This window comes from Haliaeetus albicilla, chromosome 14 (assembly GCF_947461875.1).
Source record: "Haliaeetus albicilla chromosome 14, bHalAlb1.1, whole genome shotgun sequence".
NCBI lineage: Eukaryota > Metazoa > Chordata > Aves > Accipitriformes > Accipitridae > Haliaeetus > Haliaeetus albicilla.
In genome coordinates, this window is record NC_091496.1 from 21,983,107 (window position 1) to 21,991,334 (window position 8,228).

The window sequence follows — 8,228 nt, forward strand, 5'->3', positions numbered from 1 at the left end:
TTTTCTAGACTTCCTGTGTCCTGTGCGCCTGTGGTCAGTGAAAAATGTCTAACATTATTTGTGTTAGATTCTCAACAGAGAAAAACAGAATTTGGTCTTTGCTTTTAATAGAGATGTAGTGTTACCACCTTCTGTTTTGCATATAGGTTAGCCTGGTTTAGTGATAAGGGCTTGAAGTAATGCACTTCTGTGCCAGAGCTGATTCAGCACCCAGTGGTCTGATTTACTAATGTAAATCAGAACAGCAACATTGCTGCCTCTTGGTATACTCTCTTTCCCCCCATCCTCACTCCAACCCACTGTCATTTCTAGATATGTTCAAGGCATTTGGCATCTCCATGCAGAGAAAATAATTCTTTGCACCATGTCTTACCCACATTTTCAGCTCAATAATATTAAATTTCAGAACTGGGCTATGCCAATCACAGCTGGAGCAGAAGGAACCTAGAGGATTTGAGGAACTATTGCTCTGGTTCTAAATAGCACTGTTCTTGTCTCTCTGAATCACCAGGTTTTTTGTCTGAGGTCTCCTTGCTTTTAGTTACCAAATCATATAACCAAGCATTTCTTGTCTGAGATTATAATATAAAACTACAGTAGAAGATTAAAATGCAACAGTCTGCCCTACACTATTTACATCCCTGACATCTAGCAAAGGTTTCTACAGAGCACTTACAATTCTTTATTAACTCTGTATCTAGATACACCTGCTAGGTCACGGTACGGGAGATGTGCTTCAAGAGACAGGTTGCATAGCAAGCAGAAGGTAATGGAATGGTCACATTAAATTTAACAACAGAAGCACCTCCTAATTATAAAGCAATATCCATTATTTTCAACACAATTTTATCTCTATTAAAAATAACTATCAGTCTGTGTAATCATTGTATGAGTAGTGCTGCAGATGAAGCTACCCAAAGGGCTATTTTTTCTGTATCTGAACTAATTTATTTTGCCAACATCTAATATTCCTAGTATATTACCTTGCCAACAGATATATGGACATAATGTTCCATACAGCAATGTATGAATTGGTGACCTTGTTAAGAAGTTAGCAATATATTAGCCCCATCTCCTGTGGGTTTGTCACCCAAAGAAATTTATGCCACACTAGTCACCTCACCAAGAAAAACATAACATAGAGAAATTGAGGGAGAAAATTCAAGGAAAATGTGATGAGAAAGAGTAGGGATATCAGTAGAAATCATAAAAATATGAGGATTATTTTCCTTAGAATGGAGGTGAATAAGAGGCTATGGGATTAAAAAAATACAAAGAACAAGACTGAGAGATTCATTTTCTCTGTGTCAAAGCACAAAGGTAAGAGGATATTCAATCAAAATAGAATATCATTTCACATGATATTTACTCAAACTCTGGAACTACATTTCCAGATGTCACAAGCATCAGGACAGTAGCAAGATGGAAAAGGAGATTACATGTTCAGAGGTAGCAGAATAAAATATGGAACAGAGCTAACAGCATTTCAGAGGAGATTAATCTTTATGTTTCAGGGTGTAGTGAAACAGTGTCTTAACTTTTCTGAGGTATCTGAGCTGGCCACTTTCATAGTAAGACTGAATGGCTGATCAGGCCACCTAACTAGACTGCCGTGTTAGATTAACTCCTAGAATAGTCTTCACCTGCAGAGTAAAATGTTGAGACTGAGCTAAATTGTTTTCCTGTAAAAAGCCATCCAAAACCTACAAATGCATTCACTTTTCCACCCCTGTGTTATACCTGCCTACTATCCATACACTGAGAGACTGCATTTTCCTTCCATTTGAATTATTGCAAAAAAAGATGTTAAAAAGGGAAGTTAGAAGGACAAAAATAATTTGAAAGATCAAAAACACGTGTACAGATATGGAAGGAAGATGCCTACCTTCACCTTCTGAAACTGGATTGAGGTTGGACTGATAACCTCTGTAGAAACCCAGAAAGAGCTACATATGCAAGCTATGGGACATAAAATGCAGTGCTCTTCATCTTAGAGCCATTCGGTCTGTGGAAATCAGCCACATATTATCATCACAAAGAGCTGGAGGGACATCTAGTGGACTTGTTTACAAGTAGGAAGGCCTTTGTGCTATCATCTTACTGCACCGCTCCACATAAGAGGTGTTAATGGTGGTCTCCCTGTTAAATGAGCATACGAAATGCCAGAACAGTACTAAAATCCATGCCATGCAAAACAGGAAGCCAGCTATAAAACATACTGTCATCTACTCGAGATCTGTAGTCCAGTTCTCATATCCATACCGAGATACAATTTAAAGCCAATCTACAGCCTACTGACTCTATTAGATCAGAACTACATGTTTAAAATACAAACCTGAGGCATTTTAACTATAAATATGTATAGTGCACATTGTGCCAGCCTTCCAAAAGGTGTTTATGGTTTAACACCTACGAAAATTCCTTTACAGGCCGCAGGCAAGAGATAATTCTATTTTAAATATCTTCTTTAAGAGTAAGAGAGAACTGTCTTCCAACTTCACCCTAATCCTATTGGCTTCAAGAGGAGGAATGCATTTTGGAAAGCAGTGAGACATTCAGCGACATGTATTTTATAGGAATTTTATTCTTATCCAGGCTATGAATATTTACTTCCACTGGCCTTGCTCAATAATATACTTGAACATTTCCAGGCTTCTTAGGAATGGAGATACAACTGTACTTACACATTCAGGGAAGTGGACAGAGCAGAGTTGGGGAATGCACTGATTCTCGGGAGTAATCCTACTAATTTCAAGTACCTTTGAAAAAATCCAAGAGACACTATATTTGACAGTCTAAACATTTTTGGTGCCTGAGTCCAACGATGTATTCCAAAATAGTTCATCATCTTAACATCTGTATCTTTAAGAATATCTTTAGCTAATCTGGTAATTACCACAAATTTTAATTTGAGCTTCTTGACCTGCAAATATGTTCAACTTTGTACCAGACATGGGCAATCAATCTTCTGTTTAACTGAACTCTTTAAGTATTTTAGTTTAAGAAGCAACTGAAGGAGAATCAAGCAAAAGCCATTTCCCTCTTCTTTCCACCTAAGTGAAAAGCTGAGTCTCAGCTTTTCTCTCTCTAGTTTTCCCTCTATGGTTCTCTATAGTTGAAACTATAGAAAGAGAAAAGTCCCCCAAATGGTGAATTTCAGTAACATTTTCAACTTCTCAAATTTAAACGTTATTTCATTCTATGGTCTGTTTTGAATAATGTGAAATGGGCCAATATCAAACTAGGCCAATTTAGAAAATTAGAACAGAAATCAATTCTGTTGAAGAAGCTAATAGCTGAAAGGAAAAGGCCAACTTCTCTCAGATATAAACTTCCTAATTTACTGAGCCTTCCCAATGTACAGAGTTATACTAAAACCACAGCTCTTGAAAAGCATGGAAGTCTCAGGGCAATGGAAACAAAGAATAGGAATAAAACAGGTAGGCGTGAAGAAGAAATCTTTATTTAAAATTTTAAAAAAACCCTCATGTGTCTGTCTCATGATTTTTCTGGAACTTAGCAGATGGCTTTTCAGTCCTTGACAACAAAGGGCCTACAGCTACGACCTGGAACTGCCTGGAAACCAGGCTATCATCCATTTAAGTTCTCCGATCTGTTGTGTTTCCATCTGCAAGTTTTGTCCAGGCAGCCTGTGCAGACTTCAGGAATCTGAGTCAAGCTGGTGGTCATTCAGCTGCAACTCAGCAGCCTAAATAGAGTCATCCTGATACAGATGGGATTCAGTAGATCCTATTTTGTTTATGCACTACACACCAATCTGTGTGCCTTGGATCCGTTGTGAGTGGTTTGCTCACTATCCATGCCCATATTTCAGTCTGGAAGATGAGATAGAAACACAGCAACCCTACAATGAATAACGAAAAGCTCTATGAGTGCCTGCTTAAGCTTCAGTCCCTGGCAGGAACATTTCTTTTCCTCCAGTTCTCACCAGCTTAGCTCTGGTGTCTCCCAGCTGTTTGTGATGCTGCCTGGAAGAGGGAGGGCTGCCTGCATCCAGTGATCAAAGGTATTACTCTTGCCCTAGTCTGAGCATAAAATTCACGTCACATAGGGTAACTTCCAGCTGGCTGTCCCAGCTCTGTGCTGGGACACAAAGCTAGGAGACCCAAAATGCTGTGATTGAAAGGACAGAGACTGACCAGACTCTGATCAGTTTCTAAAGGGACAGTCTGTCCTGTCATAGCAGCACACGCCACGAGAAAGATCAGAAGACCTTTATCTGAATAATGGTAATTTTTCATCACATTAGTGAAAAATACAATGAAAAATGCTAATTTTAGAAAACAATTAGGTTTTCAAGCACCTGCACTTTTCACCCCACCCCATGGCCCAGAGTTCTTGGTGTTGGCTTTGCAAAAAAAATCACTAGGATTTTTCTCAGATGTTTCTGATCTTGCAAGGGGAATCTCCTCCTTTTCTAGAATCATGTATTTTGGCTACAAAGTGATAAGTGAATAGAATCAATGTGACAGAAGGTAGACATGCAAACAGGAAAACTGACACTTGGAAATTTTACTACATTGTTGGTTGTTTCATACAGAATAAATATTTGGTACCACAACATTGATGTGCTATAGGAATACAAATACTGAATGGATTATACACAAATAGGAGGCTGGGAGCAATCTAATCTTCAAGTAATTCTGAATTCACATGTCAAAGAAGATACCCTCCTTCAAGAAAGTACACTCTCTCTGTTTGAATATATTCCTTATGAAAAGTGCTCATTTAAGGTTATTTTGCCATACATTAATAACATGGACATTTGTAGTCCAAGCACATGTTGCTACACACCCTAATGCACCTAACGCCCTTCCCATCCCTTGATAGATTCAGTTCCAGGAGGAATGACCTGACACTGTTTCTACCTCTTCTATGTTCCTTTATTATGTTTTTCAATCAGGAGACCTCATCCACTTCTTCTTCCTGTCTGTAACAGACACCTGCCACAACACCCATGTTGGTCGCCCACTAACCCTGACCCATAAGCTCTCAGCTGGCTCATCGTGCATGCCTAGGCAAAGCTCATCTACAGCGTGTAAACTCTGTACAAGAAGAAAGCAATACATCTTCAGAAGACTGGCTTTCTGAAACAGAAGTCTGCACAACCCATAAAAGAAACATATGTTTCCTGTTGCACCAACACAGGAACATTGCAATTTCTACTGCCATGTTGCCTAATATAGGCCAACATTTTATAGACTACAAGAGTGTAGAAAGTATGGTGGTTTCATAAGTAGACAGCATTTGTCCACGGCAAGCTCTGAGATGCAAATACAGATTATTGAGCAAGACACTTGCTTTCATTGACATTTTGACTAAGGTTCCTAGATTTGCTTGAATCCAAACATGAAAGCAAAGGTTCTGAAATACCCACAGAAAACTGAAAACAATCTCATAAAAAAGCCCAGAGAAAACTGGCCAGATTTCCATTCCTGTAATTTTTTCACATTTTTCCCTGAATGGACTAATAAAGCCTGTCACAAACAGAGACAAAATATGTGACAACCTTTATTCTGACTGTGCTAGTGTTAAATTTGTTCCCGTCTCACAGTGTTTTCATGGACAGACATAGGAAAGGGGAACAACACCAGCATTTGGCCAATGGATTTTCTAATTAGACCACATAAAGGACATCTCCTGAAAGCTAGACAGGATCAAAAGTCAGCTCTGTGCATTTACTATGTATGTAGTATTTATGGAAAAGTTATGAAGAGGATCAATAGTTACCCAAAAACTGAAGCTGAGGTTTTTCTTGGATAAAGATCTTGCAATGTGCAGTTTAACAAAGAGAGGCTGACTGCTGTGTCCCAGTTAATTTCGGGGAGCATCCATTTGGACTGCTGGAGCGAATTGCTGCACTCTGTGTTGCTAGATGTTCTAAATCCAAGTCCAGACCTACAGTTTAAAAGTAAATTTTCATTTCTGTGGCATTCAAAATACATAGTTACATTGAATCTCTAAAAGGTTGCAGTGAACAAGCCCATGCAAACTATTCAAATGGTGAAGGTGGCTTATACCAGCCTGAAGATGACAAATAAACTTACTGCTAAGCTCATTGCTGAAAAAAGCAGCCAGCCAAAACAAAGGTTATTCCCAACAGGTTTACAGGCCAGCAAAAAAAAATCCCCATCTCAGGCTTGCAATCCTTTTGACTGAGTAATAATAGAAGTATTATTTCTACCAGTGCCCTTCCCATCCTTATTCGTATTTCCTCCCAACTCAATTCAACAACAAAGGAGAAAAAGAAAAAAAAAAAAAACCTCTTACCTGTTTCAGTCTTTAAGATCCAGAGAGCAAAGGAAATCTTCTCTCTCACTAACTTTTTCTTCTTCACCTTTCTTTTAAAAAGAAGACACGTCTCTTGCTTTAAAAACACTCTTCCTGGAATCACAGGATTGGCTGAGGCTGGCAGGGACCTTTGGAGATCATCTAGTCCAATGTACCTGCTCCAAGCAGGGTCACCTAGAGCAGGTTCCTGTGGACCATGTCCAGCTGGGTTTTGAATAGCTGCAAGGACGGAGAACCCATGCCTGTGATTGACCACCCTCACAGTAAAAAAGCTTTCCTTATGTTCGAATGGGAATTCCCATACTTCAGTTTGTGCCAATTCCCTCTTGTTCTTTCACTGGATACCACTTAGCGCGTGCGTCCGTCTTCTTTACCGTTCCCCATCAGATATTTGCAGACACTGAAAATATCCCCCTGAGCTTTCTCTTCTGCAGTCTAAACAACCCCAGCTCGCTCAGCTTCTCCTTGCACATCAGGATTGTCTCTAATCCCCGAATCGTCTCAGTGGTCCTTTGCAGGACTCGCTCCAGCATGCCCATGTCCTTCTTGTCCTGGGGAGTCCAGGCCTGGACAGAGCAGTCCAGCCGTGGCCTCCCTAGGCTGAGTCGGGGACAGGGGGAAGGATCACCTCCCTCAACCTGCCAGTGCCACTGCCTAATGCAGCCCAGGAGGCTGCTGGCCGCCTTTGCACAAGGGCGCATTTCTGGCTAATACTGTTGGTTGTACCCCAGGTCCTTTTTGGGAGCGCTGCCACCCACCCAGCCAGCCAGCCCCCAGGCCGTGCAGGTGCAGGGGGACCTGGCGGTGCCACGTGGCAGGCAAAACTCTGCCACCAAAGTGTCCTCCCGCTGCCTGTCTGGGGCCTCACGAATGCTCTCACATCGCCTCCCCTACCACCACTAAGACGGACCAATGTAGCCGGTGATCGTTTGAAAGCCCAGCATGGAAACTTCTCTCTTTTTAGGAGCCGGGCCCTCTGCCCTGGCAGACGCCGTGGGCAGCCCTCACCACCCCGGCCTCCAACCACGGGAGCCCCCAGCCTGCGCTGCACCACGACAGAGACGTGCAATGTCGGCATACGCGGGAGAGCTGCTGTGCTCCTGTTACACCGCCCCATTTAACAACGCAGAGAAGACGCAATTCTCTGCTGAGCACTGAGAGGCTTCGGGGCGCTCTCTGTTCGGTCTCCTCGGTTAGTCCCTGGTAAACCTGCCAGCCGCGGTGCGCACCCCGCCACCCACGCGCGCTCCCGGCGGCAGTTTACCACACGCCTCGCCGGGGCCGCGGGCAGCCGGCGGCAGTTTACCACACGCCCCGCCGGGGCCGCGGGCAGCCGGCGGCCTCACGCCCGCGGGCGGGACGGAGCCAGGCGGCAGGGCGACGACGGCCGGCAGCCGGCGTCGGACCCCTCACCCTTCGCGCCGGCGTGCGGCGGCTCTTCGGCAGCAGCGCCATCCACGCGGCCGACGAAAGCGGATTTTGCGGCGGCGGCCTTCGTGCCCCGGGTGCTCGCTGCCACCGCCTCTCCCGCTCCCCGCGAGCGGGAGGCGCCAGCCGGCAGCGCCGCGGGGCGCCCCGCCGCCGCCAGGGGGCGCCCAAGGGCTGCGGCGCGGGCAGGGGCGCGGGCCCCGTGCCGGGCGGCGGGCGGTGCGCGGTCCGCCGGGGGGCGGCGGGGCGGGGTCCGCCGGGGGGCGGCGAGGCGGGGGCCGGGCGGCCGTGGCGCCTCGCTCAGCTGCGGTGCCGGCCCGCAGGGTCCTGCGCTTCCGCGTGGAAAGCGGTAGGTGGGGAGGGGAGGAGGGAGAGGCCGTGAGCCTCCTCGGGGTGCCGAGACTCTTTTTGTTTCTTTTCCTGGGCAAGAGCGGATGAAATCCCAGAAATGCCATTTCAGATTGTTGCCAAATGATACTGAGCAAATC

General features: G+C 44.5%; 1 long non-coding RNA gene across 1 annotated transcript in view; it reads right to left on the reverse strand.

Moving 5' to 3' along the window:
- The window catches only part of LOC138688971 (uncharacterized), a 55,642-nt gene extending 48,037 nt beyond the window's left edge, over nucleotides 1-7,605 (reverse strand). The window contains exons 1-2 of the long non-coding RNA XR_011327771.1: nucleotides 6,292-7,605; nucleotides 5,752-5,919 (exon numbers count right to left, since the gene is read on the reverse strand). This is a non-coding gene — a long non-coding RNA (uncharacterized lncRNA). The remainder of the gene's footprint in view (nucleotides 1-5,751; nucleotides 5,920-6,291) is intronic.
- Between the last annotated feature and the right edge of the window lie 623 nt (nucleotides 7,606-8,228).